At 38.9% G+C, this 14,972-nt stretch overlaps 1 protein-coding gene across 1 annotated transcript in view; it reads left to right on the plus strand.

The window, feature by feature from the left end:
* The first annotated feature begins 3,038 nt into the window (after positions 1 to 3,038).
* The window catches only part of pcxb (pyruvate carboxylase b), a 355,470-nt gene continuing 343,536 nt past the window's right edge, over positions 3,039 to 14,972 (plus strand). Inside the window, exons 1-2 of the mRNA XM_078936075.1 lie at positions 3,039 to 3,293; positions 3,407 to 3,553. The gene's annotated coding sequence lies outside the window, so the exon portion shown is untranslated. The remainder of the gene's footprint in view (positions 3,294 to 3,406; positions 3,554 to 14,972) is intronic.

Genomic DNA, 14,972 nt, shown 5'->3' on the forward strand with positions numbered 1-14,972 from the left:
CGGCTCCAGAATAAACCAGAACTAATTTAAAGTCCTTTACAGCTAAGGAGGTTTTGCAGAGTTCTCTTAGCCTTTTCTGTGTATCACAGGATTGTTAAGATTAAGGCATAGAGGCCCACTGTTCACCTGACAAAGCAGCACTACAAAGAACCAGTTTCTGCATCCGTAATCAAATCTTGTCCTTTTCAGATAAAGGATTCCCTCCTCTCCTTTCACACAGTGTAAACTCTTTTCTTGGGATCACATTTCTTTTCTTCTTTTTTTTCTAGTTTTCCATAATGACCTATCATTTTAGCTGATACTGGGCTTCTAGCAATAATAATAGATCCTTTACAAATGTATGCTTTTAACAATTTTCATGAGAAATGGTTACCTCATAAATTCTTGATTTTCTTGAAGACGTTGAATCTAAAAGTCTAATGAAGCAAAGACAAGTCAGGAAGTGTATTTGATCTGGACTGGAAGACTGAGTCTTCCGCAGTAATAATAATTGGAGAACTGGCTACTTTAATCCTGATTGTGCTTGGAAAAATGTAATTGTACACTGTAAAAATGTGACTCCAATGTGTGTAAAATCAACTGTCAAACATGGAAGAAGAAGTGTAGTGGTATGGAGCTGTTTTGCTTCAGGGTCGGCAACTTTTACAGAGGAAGATGCGCTCTAAATAGACACTGCTACCTCAGCTTTCTGCAGTGCCAAGATGAAATGTAAGTCCAAACCATTGACTGTATATGAGAAGTGGACTGAGTGGTCCCTTCCCCCAGGCATTCCAAAGAGGAAGTACCCGCTGGCTTCAAGAAGCCAAAATCCAAAGTCTTCAATTGATAAATAAACAGCTATTACATTCCTTTTTTCAGAACTTTTTTTTGTTGTTGCTACTTTTTAAGTCCTATTTTTTTCATATTTTTTCTGTAGTGAAAGTTAAGGGAACTCTCCAAAACCTCCTTAGCTGTAAAGGACTTTGAATTAGTTCTGGTTTATTCTGGAGCTGATGAAGACTGGCCAGAGAGCAAGTGATAGGAGTATGGACATTTAACAAGCTCACTCCTGACTGGCTTGCAAAAGAAACGATTACTCAAACAGATTCGGACCAATCATAGCTTTCTGACGACATGTGACATTCATTTTGTGAAAAAAGTGTGACTGAGCCACACGAAAAAAAAAACAAAAAACGAACAACAAGCAAAAAAGCACATTTAACCCTTGTGCTATCTTATATATATATATATTTTTAAACTTGTCCTGTCCAACAGCTGGGCAGACAGATGAGAGCTGAGGGCCTCTTGTGTTGGACATATTTTACTTTAACAATAGGGGTTATTAATCTTCATACAAGCCAGAGGTATGTCTGAATAAACCCCTTTTGTAATTGAGGCCAAACTTTATTAATTTCAACCATGTTTGAAAATCTTGGGTGTTGGACCGGATGGAAAAGGAAAGAAGGGAAGAAAAGGGAGGGATGTTAGAGAGAGGGGGGGGTAGGAGGGTGATAATAGGAGGGGAGGGGGGATAAGACCATGAAGCAGCATAAAGCAACAAGTTTACTGGTTGTTTACCGTTACGGTAAGGTTCAAATGTAGTACAAAAAGGGCGGGGCCTGTCCACACACACACTCAAATGTTATCAACACACCTGTTAGCTGCAAAAATGTCCACATGTCGACATGTACACAAAACAAATAGTGTTCACACGCATACTTATGCCTTAAAACCAACTAGTGTGAAATATTTCAGTCATTAAACCATGCAAACTGTTAGTGCAAAGGTGAGCTAACATCTGTGCTCAGGTGAGTGTTTATGTTCTTCTAAAATGGATGGTGGAACGTGAAAAGAAGGAGGGAGAGTGCCCAGCCATCCCCACCCCAAGACCCCCGCCGCATCAGCAGCGGCAGCCGGAATCCCCCCAACGCCACACGGGAACCGGCAGGGAACCCTTGCGTTATCTTAGATGACCCCACCGTTACATTGACATGTTCTCCCTACCATGACAAAGGTGGATAAAGGTGGAAAGATTTCATGTAATCCATGGACACCAGTGAAGATCACAAATCATTGAAGAAAAAAGTTTCAGAGCACTGTCTAGTAGGTCTAGATGACCCAACTCCCAATGTTAAAGTACCTAGGATAGAACAAGGCTTACAAAAAATGTGGGGTGGCCAGAACAGTCTCCATCAAAAACCCATTGAGCAGGTCTGAAATAAACTGGACTGAAGAAAGAAAGAACGACCTACAAATGCCAAATATTTATGAGAACTTCTCCAGGAGACTATTTGGAAGAATATTTCATTTGTCTTATAAGAAGGAATACTGCAGTTTTTCAGCTGTTATTTCTGTAATTTATTTCTGGCTACTTTGATGAATTAACATTTTTTTGAACAATTTAGTCTCTAATTTCTTGCCAGGACGTGAAAAAACCTCCTGTTGCTTATTTGTACAATCCTTTGGTTTCAGAATCCAACATTGAGAACATTTTAATAAATACCAAAAACAATGGAGTGTTCCAAAACTTAAGACTTTTCATACATTTGTGATGGTTTTGAAAGATATTTTCTAAAAATTACTTGTATGTCTTCCATCATGCAAAAAATGCCACAAGAATGTGTGTGAAAACACCAAAAACACAATTTTTATTGGAGTGGGTCTTTCATGTAGTGTGTTACTTTTTGTTAAGGGTAAAGTTTTTTTTAATATTAATAAATAGCTAAATTAATTTATTATCCACGAAGATTTAGCTAAACAGCCAACATAAGTTTTTTCATTGTCCTTCCTTTTGTGAATTAGTAGAATTTTTGTGAATTAGTTTTAATTACTTCGATTCTTTGTGCATTTTATTGTTAATTTATCTTTTTTGTGTACTTTCTTCCTTTAATTTGAATTTTATTCAAATGGGTTTATTCTAATTATCCTACTTTCCATTTGACTTTTGGCACTATTTTTATTTATTTATTTGACGTGTGTGGCACTATTTATAAGTTCTGTAATAATGTGACGCGATGACGTTTCGAGCTCTTTAAACGGTGCCGCTTCCGTGTTTCTATACCATGATTGGCTGTGAACCGGTGGTGGGCGTGTCCATATTTGACACGTCAGTGAAGGAGGGGGTGGTGGTGGGGAGCTCACACAGAGAGATTACGCTGAAGGCAGGCGCAGTAGAAGTCTGTTCTATCCGCCAGACGGAGACGGACGGTCGCAGCTGCTAGCCGTGTTAGCCGCCGTAGACAGTTGGTTAGCAACTAGCTTTCAGAGTCCTCCTTGCTCATTCAGGAGGCACGAGCGCGAGAGGAAGGGCGTGTGTGAGTGTCGACCCCTTTCAGCGCCTCCTCGGCCGTCCTGAAGTGACTCCTTGCGCGTGCTTCTGAATGTTTATAAGCCCACCTCTGTCTGTGTTTCTCCTCTAAACCCACAGAGTGGAAGTGTTCGGGGGTTGGAAAGCAGAGGCGCAAAACGCACCCGTATAAACATCTCCTGATAACCGACTGTTTACACTTGGTGTCCGGTTACTTCTTTGCAGTGGATTCACGTCATTTACTGATACCGACAAAAGCACCAGCATGTGAGTACTAACCTGAGCGTGCACGAACGAGTTGGGAGGTGTGTGTGTTTGTGTGGATGTTGCACGGAACCACCCTTCTTCAGAAGTGAGAAGTTCAAATGCATGTGCAACGCAACGTGGTCACATCTGCTGGGAAAATAGTTCCCGAGACTCCGAGGGCGCGTGCAGCCCATGCCAAACTTCCTTAAAGACCCACTCCAATGAAAATTGTGTTTTGAACTTGTTCCTGCAGCATTTCTTCTGATGATGATGATGGAGGACAAATATAGAGAAAATTCATCTTAAATTTCAAAACGCTGTGAATCAGGAGCAGAGGAAAAAAGAATGCAGTTGGCAAAAGCCTGCAGCAGTGGTATAGGTGCTACAAGCTCCCTGTAGGTCTATATTTGTCTTCGCTGTCCTCTCTGAGCTGGCATTGGTTCAAAACTGTAGCTGTAGCTGGATAGCTCCAATATTATTCGCCATTTTTGTTGTACCTGTAATGTTAGGTTGAGGGTCTGAGGGGCTGTGAACTAGTGGGAGAGCGTGTAAACCTAGAGCTCTCAGTTATGGGTGACCGGAAGGGAAACTCCTGCTGCTCTGCAGAAACTATGTCCTAGAGCACGACATGTTTCTTCATTTAGGCCAAAAACGACATAATCATAATCAAAAGATCACTGGGAATGGATTTCGAATTAATCAAAAGATGATCGGAGTGGGACTTTAAAGTTTTGCGGTCTGTACTTTCATTTTAAACTGGAGCATGTCTGAAAACTGACTGTTCTTCCTCACAACAACCTTTCCTCAGCTTCTAACAGTGTTACATGCCAACAGCTTCCCATCCCGGGGCACACCAGGGCACAAGCTTAGCCAAGCACAGTTACTTTGACAAGTCATGAGTAGACCTTTCTGAGTACTGAAGTAAATCCTCCAGTAAGAAATATGCAGGAAAGGGTCTGAAGCTTTTGAAAGTGACTTTATTGGCTCTTCGTGCAGTTTTGCGTAGACTTTATCCTTGAGAAATTAAAGGCATTGATTCTAGAGCTTTCTATTCAGAATTGCTAACATTTAAGTTAGAAAATAGGAAGCCCACAAACTTCACAGAAAAAAAACAACTGTTATGCATTAATGAATAAAGTCAAAACATAAGTTAACTTAATAACTTGTCACATATTATCCAATTTAAACGGATGACTAAAGGTAAACAAATTCGATTGTACAAACTTAATTCTTGAATGATTGGAATGTTTTTACTGTTGATTTGAACTGTTTATGGTGAAATCTGAGCACTGGTGATGGTGTGAGAAATGTAAAGATGATGCAATGTTTAAAAGGGAGAAGACAATTATAAGAATTGTATTCTTCAATTCTGCACCTTTCCAATCATGAAAATTTTCAATAAAACTGAGCTTTAGTAATCAGAATGCAGCGATAATGGGTGAGAACTCTAAAGGCCTGTTCACACCGGGACGAATTTCGCCGGCGATTTTCGCCGACGTTTAACGCCTCGTGACTAAACAAAGGGCACCAATGAGAGTGTGCACACCGAGGCGAAAAAACGCGAAGCGCCAAAGCGTCAAAAAAAAAACGCCTTGGGTTCGTTTTTATTTTTCGACGCGTCGAAATCTATTCGACCAATGAGAATGGCGCTTTTGCACACGTGTCTGGAGCTTCTGAAGTTACAGTAAAACACAACTTGGGGGCGCTCAAACACAAAACTGCCTTGCTGAGCACACATACCAGCGAAGAAGTTAGACGCCAAGTAGCGTCTACACTGCCGCGAAGAAATAATGACGGACATTCTTAAATATTCCCTTACCAAGTACCAGTTGGAGCTACTGATGCTTGAAATATTCATGTTTTCTTTGTATGATTCTGACAAGCGCGTAAATACTTGCTCTCTTCTTCTGAGTGAAAAGCGACTTTAAGAAGCGTAAAGTTGCGCAGCGCCACCTTGTGTACAGGAGTATTTCTGTTTACATTAAGCGCCATCTAATGTCAGGGAAGGAAATTGCATGTTCGCTCGGCTCATCGTCAGCGAAAATCGCCTGGGTGTGAACACAAAAGACGTGGCGAAAAACGCTGGCGAATAACGCCTGGCGAATATTCGTCCCGGTGTGTATGGGCCTTAAACGGCTGTAAGCACAAAGCTGTTTCAATAGTTAACAACACAAAAAAACATTCAAAACTTGAATGAAATTGGCTAAAAAGTAGTTTTATTAAGATTTTGTTTCATCTGACAAGTCTTAACTTGTGATGTTGTAAAGTTTTTCTTTGAGTAAATTGTTTTTACAAGTCCGAATTCCCGCCTTACTCCCTAACTTCTAAAAAACTATAGTGCGGGACGATCTAATGCTCTGAACTTTAAAAGCAGTTTTGACATCATGCTTACTGCTTTTGTCTCTTTTTTTTTTTTTAACTGTAAATATGATGTCACCTTTTTCACCAAGTGAAAATCTAATCAGTAGGAGCATTTTACAAAGACTATTTATGAATCCACTAGGTTCTGGAGATGAAAATATTGATTGTTTATTTTAAAATGCATTTAAACACATTATTTTTTAAAGAAATTGTTCAAAGGCAATGCATTGTGGTTCATATTAGGCATGGCCGATATATCAGTGCCAGTATCGGTATTGACCGATATTTGCATAATTGGAGTTTATCGGTATCGGTCCGATATTAAAAATATTGTTCTGACTGTTTTCAGATACACTTGATTTTTGAAGTGTATACTTGTTCCTAACAGATCCCTGGCACTGGGAAGCTTATGTTTACAATCATAGCCAACAATTGACTGTTTTCAGGCATTCGTTCATTTAGTTAGTGATAGCTAACAGCTAAACAGCTTTTTTAAATGAACAACTTAAAACACAAGCTATGAATTCTTGTGAAGTTTTTTATTTTTGTCTTAAAGGGGCCTGTTTTGGCTGGAGCCTCTGTTGACACAGTTGTTGTTTCAGTGTGAAGGAAGGATGTTGAGGATATTTTAGCGATACATACCCTTCTTACTCAGCTACATTTTTTCTCTCACTTTGTTTTGTGTTGCAGTAACACCTTTTTTTCTGCCTAACCCATCCTAAATCTGCATGGGCACGGAGAGCCCCTGACTAATATGGCCATAGCGATAAGTAAAGAGACACCATGAGCTGTAACAAGAACCCACATCGTGACATCGACATGCCTTTAACTTCCGGTTTGAAGCCTGTTTTAAAAAGAAAAAAATAACCAGCCAGGCGTAGTTTACCAAGTTACCAATAAGGTTTTTGTTACATACGCTAACAAATGGCGTATTTGTTCATGTAAAATGTTTCATCATTAGGTTTAAACATTTCTGCAACTATGGTTTTTTGCTAATACATTAAATAACCATTTAACGCCAAAGTTTTAGCTTCAGTGTTTAGATTTCTTTCACTCCGAGAAATCTTTAACCGTTTTCGCATTTAATGTAATTCTGAAGTGGAGAAATGCGACTTTGTGCTGCTATGCAACACTTTGCGTCAATAATACGCCGTATATGGGTGCCAAGCTGATGTGAAAAGCCACTTTTCTCAGCGTCAGAATTAGCCGACTGACGTTGATGCCGTTAGCGGTCCAACAGTTACGGTACGTCTAAGAGTATGTGTTATTTAGGTGTCGCCTAAATAACTATTCCGACCAATCTTTAAGAAATGAGCGAGCAACTTTAACTGGTGCTCTCTGGAGCTCCTCATTTCTCTGAGCATCCAGTCACCCATTGGAGGAAACTCCAAAGCTTCAGGCTTCAGTTTTTTTTTAACCATATCGGTTTACATTACATTTGACACAGGGATGTGTGAAGGTTGACTACTTTTTTTAGTGGCCCTAAACTCACAACCATTCAGCACCATTTTTTTTACCTGAAAAAGGTGATTTTCTTTTGGGTCTTCTTTTATTTCTTGCACTTCAGCTTGTCAATTCAGAGAACTGAATGTGAGCTGGAAGAAAACATCAGAATATAAGAAGGCATTTAACCTTAATTATGTAAATGTCCTGCTAACGAAGACTGATGTTTTCAACATTGCTCACACTGTACTCCCACTCCCAGCTTGTCACCTATTGATGCTTAGCCAAGAGAGTTGGATTTTAAAGCAGCAGTCTGTTTACAGCATTTTTTTTAAGATTAATGTTCAATTTGTTTAAAATTTGTCCTATATTTATAAATAAACTTTTATAGAAAAACGTCAGGAACAGAAGAAAAATTCAAAATCACTCGTCTGAATTTTTGTATGGATAACTGTGAAAAGGAGGTAAACTTTACTTGTTTTCCCTCTGTTTGTGACTAAAGAATATTAAAAAAAATCTAATATTGTGAGGATTCGGACTTTTTAAGAAGTTCCAACAACGGGGGGGGTTGATTACTTAGAAAAAGTACATTTATTTGAATATGTTTTATTATAATTAATAATTTATTCAATAAACAAATGTTTCAATCCAGACAATCTCATGGATGAAGAAGGCTGTAACTTTATATGTATTTAAGATGCTGATATTCTAGGCTTTAAAAACCCACACAGATGAAAATGGCGTTTTTGGTGTTTTTAACATGTCCTTGTGGCATTTTTCTAGTGATGGAGGACATATAAAAAGAAAATTAAGCGGAAAATTGCATTTCAGAGTATTTCTTTATTCAAATCGTGAATCAGGTGCAGATAAGGTGTATACACCTTATACACTGGGTGCGCCACAAGCTTCCTGCTCTGCTCCATTCTGATGCATCCACTTGTAGACAACTAGATCCATGCATGTCTTTGTTTTTTTTTTTTTTTTTTTTTTTTGTCCGAGCTGGTTTTTGGTTCAAAACTATATGGCTGGATGGCTCCAACATTGCTCGCCATCTGTTGTTGCACTGTCAATGTTAGGTTGGGGTTGTAATCTAGAACAGTGTTTTTCAAACCAGTGTGCCATGGGAGATGGTCAGGTGTGCCGTGGGAAATAACCCTCATTAACTGATCTAAAAACATTTTCCATCTCCAGGATATCAGCTCTTTGTTCATCCAAACAGGCCCTGATAAAACGCGGAGTAGTTAGGAATATGAACGATCGTAAAATACATTTTTTTTGTGTTTATTTGATTCTATTAAAGACATTTTGATAAGAATGACGGTACCGCGATTTTTTTAACTTGTCCTGTCCAACAGCTAAGCAAACAGATGAGAGCTGAAAGCCTTTTGTGTTGGACATATTTTACTTTTACAACAGGGGTTATGAATCTTATGATACACCAGATGTATACTTAAATAAACCCCTTTTGTAATTTCAGCTGAACTTTATTCATGTTAATTATATTTGTAAATATCTTTTGTTGGACCGGACGGAAAAGAAAAGGAGGAAAGAAGAGAGAGGGATGACAGATAAGGGGGGGGGGGTAGAGGGGTGATTATAGTAGCGAAGGTAAGACCATGAAGCGTCAGAAAGCAAAAAGAAAAATCTAAAATGGGCGGGGCCTGTCCACACACTCAAACGTTACAAACACACCTGTTGGCTCCAAAAGTGTTCACACACAGTCCACATGGACATACTACCACTAACATTCACACAGGCCTACTTATTCATTCAGACCAACACATGTGAAACATTTCCTTTCAGTCACGCAAACTGTTAGTGCAAAGGTGAGATAGCACCTGTGCTCGAGTGAGTGTTTATGTTCTTCTGGGGTGGAGGATTGAATGTAAGAGGAACTTTTTTTTTTTATCCCAACCAGGGATTTGGTTCCACAAGAATCTACCCCTCCACTCTGTATTCTTATGTTTGCTAATGAGTTCAAATGGTGACACATCTGTGTTCAGATCTACAAACCTAACGTCTGCTGACGGCATTTGTTGCCTGATGCTTCCTCTTCATGAACAAACAGCTCTGTCCTAGATGTTCTGTAAACAAAGCACTGATTTCCATTGTGCAATTATTACATCACGTCCTGCATGTAGCCTGTGCTTTTGTCATCTGACTTCCAGGGGTTATCTCATTTGTAATAACTCCATCTTTAGGACTGGCTTCTTGGTGCACACATCACAATTCCTGAGAGAGCCGGGAATGGATGAATGTTCTGTGCATCATGACACAAAACCTCACTTCTTTTCCACAATACTGGGCAGTCTGTGGGGTGTTCCTTTTTGGTCCCACGTTTTCCCAATTGGGACAAAGTTGAAAGAGAGACGCAAGTTTGTGTGTCACAACACCAACGTCCTGGAACTTTGAGCTCCTAAGGTTAATATGTCAACCAAAAATTCCCAAATGGCCTCCAAAGGATTTAAAGGTTCCAGCCAGTGCTTTGTCTTTTGATAGAAGACGTGCTTCTTCCTGTACTGAAATTTGCTTATAGAAGTATGAAAACACCCTACTTTATTGAAAAAAAACAACAAAATTAAACCGTCCACAAACCTCATTAAGGACATTCAATCTTTTAACTTTTTCTTTGTGCGTTTTTATAAAGTTTTTAAGGAATTGAGACGCAAAAGGTAGTAAATAAATGTTTAGGACACGACCCTGATTGTGTTTGTATACAGTGAAACTAGGAGCAATTTAAGGGACGCAACTTGAAAACTTTTGGGGTATTTTAAAAGAGTAAAATAAGTAAACTGCATTTAGAGTAAATACGCAGCTTTTAAGTTGATGTGGTTTGATTACAAATGAGGGCCACTTGCTCAATCTTATTTTGTTTGGCTCAGAGAAAGCCAGAGGTCACATTCTTGCACCCTTCTCTGAACCTTTAAGAGATTTTTAAAGAGACTAGAACATTTGGCCAAAAATCTCTTTCAAACTTGTTACTTGTTAAAGACTGAAAGATTCTTTACACAACCTTTTTTATATTTATTAGATTCAAGTGTATGAATTTAATAACATAATTTGCACCCTCAAAACAAAATGTATACCCAATAATTACTGTAAAATAGGAAAAATACTAAATATTTTCAATTTGAGCGTTCATGTAAACAAATGCAAAATTATTAGAGCAAATCTGCCTCTTTTTCTCCTCAGGCAGGTCGAAGCAGACAATCCTGACAACAAACACATTTCCATTTGACACAATTTGAACTCTGACTTTTAAAGTCTACCCTATCTGCAGATCTGAGTTTACATTGTGGCTCATATCAAGTCAATATTTTGTGCAGGTGACTTAAATTGAACAGATATGTGCATAAATGTGAAATAAAAGATATTAGTAAACGTATTAAAAATAGATTCTAATAGGGAGTTATTGGAGTGGACCCCAATGCAGGAGGACCTTTGAAATAGTTCTTTCATATGATTTTTTTTTGTGTGCGATTACCTTTTAATTCATCTAACCTAATAATTGCTGTAAAAATCCTACGTTTGAGGTATTTTCATTTAAATTCTTGACATTGTAGCACAGTAAAAGATCAAAATACAATTTAAAAAGTAGCTTTATGAATTTTTTTCTATTGAAACAGATTAACCTTTACTTTTGCACACCAAGCAGTATTCTTTTCAATCATGAACAATTACAAAAAACAAAAAAACAAAACAGATATCAGGTCCAGAGTGCTCTAATTTAGCATATAAAAAAAAACAGTAGGAACACTTTTTTTTTTAGCAACCAAAAAATATTTACCCCAAACTTCTTAATACCGTAATACATGTGTTCATACACCTTGTTCCAATTTTTTTTATGAAAATGAACACGTCATTGGGCTCTTTCCCTAACATAATAGACAATAGGTGTGGCGTTATGGTACTGTTGTAGATTGATTCTGTCAAGAACTACAAGGTTGCACATTTATGGTGTCACAGCAGCGACGGCGCTCTGCGTACAAGGACAACCAGAGTGATTTAAGCCGCATTTTCAGTTTAAATGAAACATTCATGCAAGTAAATAGTTGGACCTTTTATATTTGAAAACACAACAATAGTTATAGATTAAAAATGAGATGAACGAAAAGAAAAAAAACAATGTGTTAATTTGTGTATATTTAATTCATTAATTGCATTTAACAATTTGACACACCTTAGAAGCCTAGTTGGATGATTTTGAACCACGGTAGTTTAATTTGGGTTTGTCACATCCGGCTCAGAAAGATACTTAATCTTGTAGTATTTAATTGTATTGGATCAAAGGAACTAAATTATGCAATGCTTCTTTTTTTCCTATTTGATCCGTGAATGAAATCTGATCTTCCTGACGTAAACATCTCTTTTTGAATGATTTTGTCTTTGTTTACAAGTCTAGTGAAGATTTGTGGGTTTGATGAAGTGAAAGACGAAGTTTTCGTTTTGAAATCGTTGAGCTGTTGGACATTTTGAGCCTTGAACATCCCTGTGACGGTCTGTTACTACAGCTTTTGCGCAACGCACTCTCAAGAAGGTCAAAGTGTCATCAGCCTAACAGATAATCTGGAAAAGACTAGGTTTGTAAATGAAAAATCAAAGCTCACTCAAAATTAGAGAAATTCCCAATAAGACAATAAAAACAACAGTTGTTTTCGTCACTTTTATCAGTTTGGGGGAAAAAAGCATGCAGTTATCTATCAATTCTTTTGATTTGTTGATCAGGCAAATCTTTCTGCCATAGCCCGCATCTCTCCTGTGTTTTTGTAGCTACTTTTGTATTATTTGCTCTTTCGGGGGCAATAAAGTCAACCTGTATACACCTGTATACTACCTTGAAAGAACGTTCTGCTGATAACATTTCTTTATGGCCTGTCCCCTTTTGTGTTTGTTGTGATGGGGTGTTTGAGGGTAAGGTGCAGTTTGAACCCAGAAGAATCAAGTTAATGTTTGACGCACGTCAGACACAGTTGGGCAGAGAGAGTGTCAACTGAAGAACATTTTTAGTCAAATCTGTTAGAATTGGCAGCCGTGAGCTATGTTTGAGATGTTCACATCAACGCTTTTGCATCCGAATCGTCTTAACCTTCCGCTCCTGCCTGGACGAACAAGCATATGTCTTGTTTTTGGTAACCAAATATTTGACTCATTTGAGAGGATTTTGTCGCATAAACCAGATTACCTGACTGTAAGATGGACTTTGATTGTAGGTCAGAAGATTGTGGCAGTTGTGTGTTTTTTTTTAACTTTTCCTAGACTTTAAACAGTAACATTGTCATATCCAATATCCAGTTAAAAGCAACCATCAGTCTTCATCTTGAGAATGTAGCTGTCATGTCTTCTGATTTGCAGTATTTTTTCTCTTATCTATGCTAAAATGTGTGTTGCAACTTTGTGTTAGGGTTGCTACCCACCTTTTGCTCCATAATACATTAAGACATTTTAACTGCCATTTCAATCAAACAACAAGAGTTTAGGTTGTCCAGAGGTAATTTGTTTTCCTAAATGTAAAAAATATTTTACGTATTTTTTTTTTAAGCCTTTAAGCAAGATTTTAATATTTGAAACTCCACATGGTACAAAAGGGGAATATGTTAAGGTACACACATTGATCTGTTACATAGTCAAAGTAATATCTTGTCAGATAAATGCATCTAGACATTAGCTGCGTTTACATGGGCAAAAGTAATCGGAAAGAACGCCTGATCGGAAGGAAAACCCGTCATGTAAACACGCCGTTCGGAGTAGTCTGCCCTGATCAGACTCGCTCGGATCAAAATTTCTTTCCGATCGAGATAGGAGGGTTATGCTGATTGTTGATCCGATCGTTGTTCATGTAAACGGTTCATTCCGATCGTGTGTCACTTCTGCTCTGGCTTAACGTCATGCATAGACGGTGTTTTGCTCCAGAGAAAGCTTTGGAGCTCAAACAGGACTGACCGGCTGCTCTGCGGAGGCCCGGTGAGAAGCACCGCCCCGCCCTCGCCCCGCCCTCGCCCCGCCCTTGCCCCGCCCTCGCCCTGCGGGCTCTTCGCCTCTCACCTCTCTTACACCCCTCAGAATTTGGACTATGATCCGTCCCGCCGCTCTGGGCTAGCGGCTGCCGGACACAGGAGAACCGTGTGTCCAAGCAGAGCTCGGACTTCTAGCACACACAGCGGCTTTGGGGCGGTGTGCAAACTTTTCAAAGCAGAAATGACGCTCAGTCCTTAGACACCGTCCAAACAATCACGTGGAATTGTGTTTCCAGTCGTGTCCCGACAAAATAAAGACTGATGTTATTCCCACACATTTACGTGCAGCCAAGATGCAGATTGCAGTATTTCCTGCAGGGATTTTATGTTCATCAAACAAGGCTAATGTTGGTAGCGTGTGTGTTAGCCTCTCCTGGGAGCTCCGTTCTTCCACAGAAAAAGCACGGACCACACGGATTAAAAATAAAACGACGAGCGATCAGGCGCTTCATAATATTAATAACATTAATAAAAGCACGTTTAGAAGATCGTCTCAAATATTACCGAGCTGCTGTATAAATTTAAATGAGAGCAAGTTTGTTTACTGTGGGACTCATTTCCCTTCTGGTTTTTTCAACACTACTGCGCATGCCCAAATGATTCATTCCGACCGAAAGTGCGACCCATGTGAACGTTTGTTCTAATCGGAAAAAGCTTTTCTGTGCCCCAGGGGCACGGTTGAATTCTAATCCGACCATTGATCCGATCAAGATATTCTGCCCATGGAACTGCGTTTATTAAAGAAAAACACAATTAGAAACAACAAACCACAACAAGAATCATGTTTCTTATGCACAAGGGAGGAAAGCAAGTGCGACGGAAGAAAGTCCACTACGCTTCTCTTCTGCTTCTCCCAGTGCTCCCTTTATTAAGAATTCAAGTAGGAGGTAACAATTTCCCAACAATGAGAAAAGTTCATTAGGGGGTGTCGTATAATGAACCATTTGGGAGGATTCTCAGTTCATGCAGTATTCCTTATCAGCTCAGGACAGTGTGTGGTAGAACCCCCTCATCCTACCTGGGGATGAGAAGCAGATGAACAAACACAGAAAGCTGTTTCTAAAAAGGTCAATCTGAGTTAACATTTAAACATACATTTAACCAAATACATTTAAACTATGATAATAACAAAAAAAATTCCTTCACATATGTCAACACATTTTTGAGTAGTTGTTGTATTTGATTCTTAACACGGTAACACCGACTATGTTGTAGGCTAAACCCTAAGTAGCGTTCGCTCTTTGACACACCGTAGCTCTTATGCTACGTTCACACCAGGCTTGGAAACTTGCATTTGAGTGACAGCTTCCAATGAAGATTGGAAAATTAACATTACGGGCTTCCGTGCTCAACATACAAACCGCGTGGAATTGAACGCGTGTTGAAAGTTTAAACAGTTGAACTTCGACCAGTCTGGGACTCCGATTTGGTAGTGACTCAGGAGTAGAGTCCTTTTCAAAATACGGAAATGCTAACGTTAGAAAATTGATCTTAGAGAAGAAATGAATAATTGTGGTTTGTGCCCAGATAGAGTGATGTGACACCAAGTGTGTCACATAATTAGGAAGAGAGCTGTGAAAGAAAAGCTATTTCTAAATTAAAAAGCTACTTCAAGAAATTTA

The sequence above is a fragment of the Oryzias latipes genome, chromosome 18 (assembly GCF_053564925.1).
Source record: "Oryzias latipes strain Hd-rR chromosome 18, Olatipes_Hd-rR_3.1".
Taxonomy (NCBI): Eukaryota; Metazoa; Chordata; class Actinopteri; order Beloniformes; family Adrianichthyidae; genus Oryzias; species Oryzias latipes.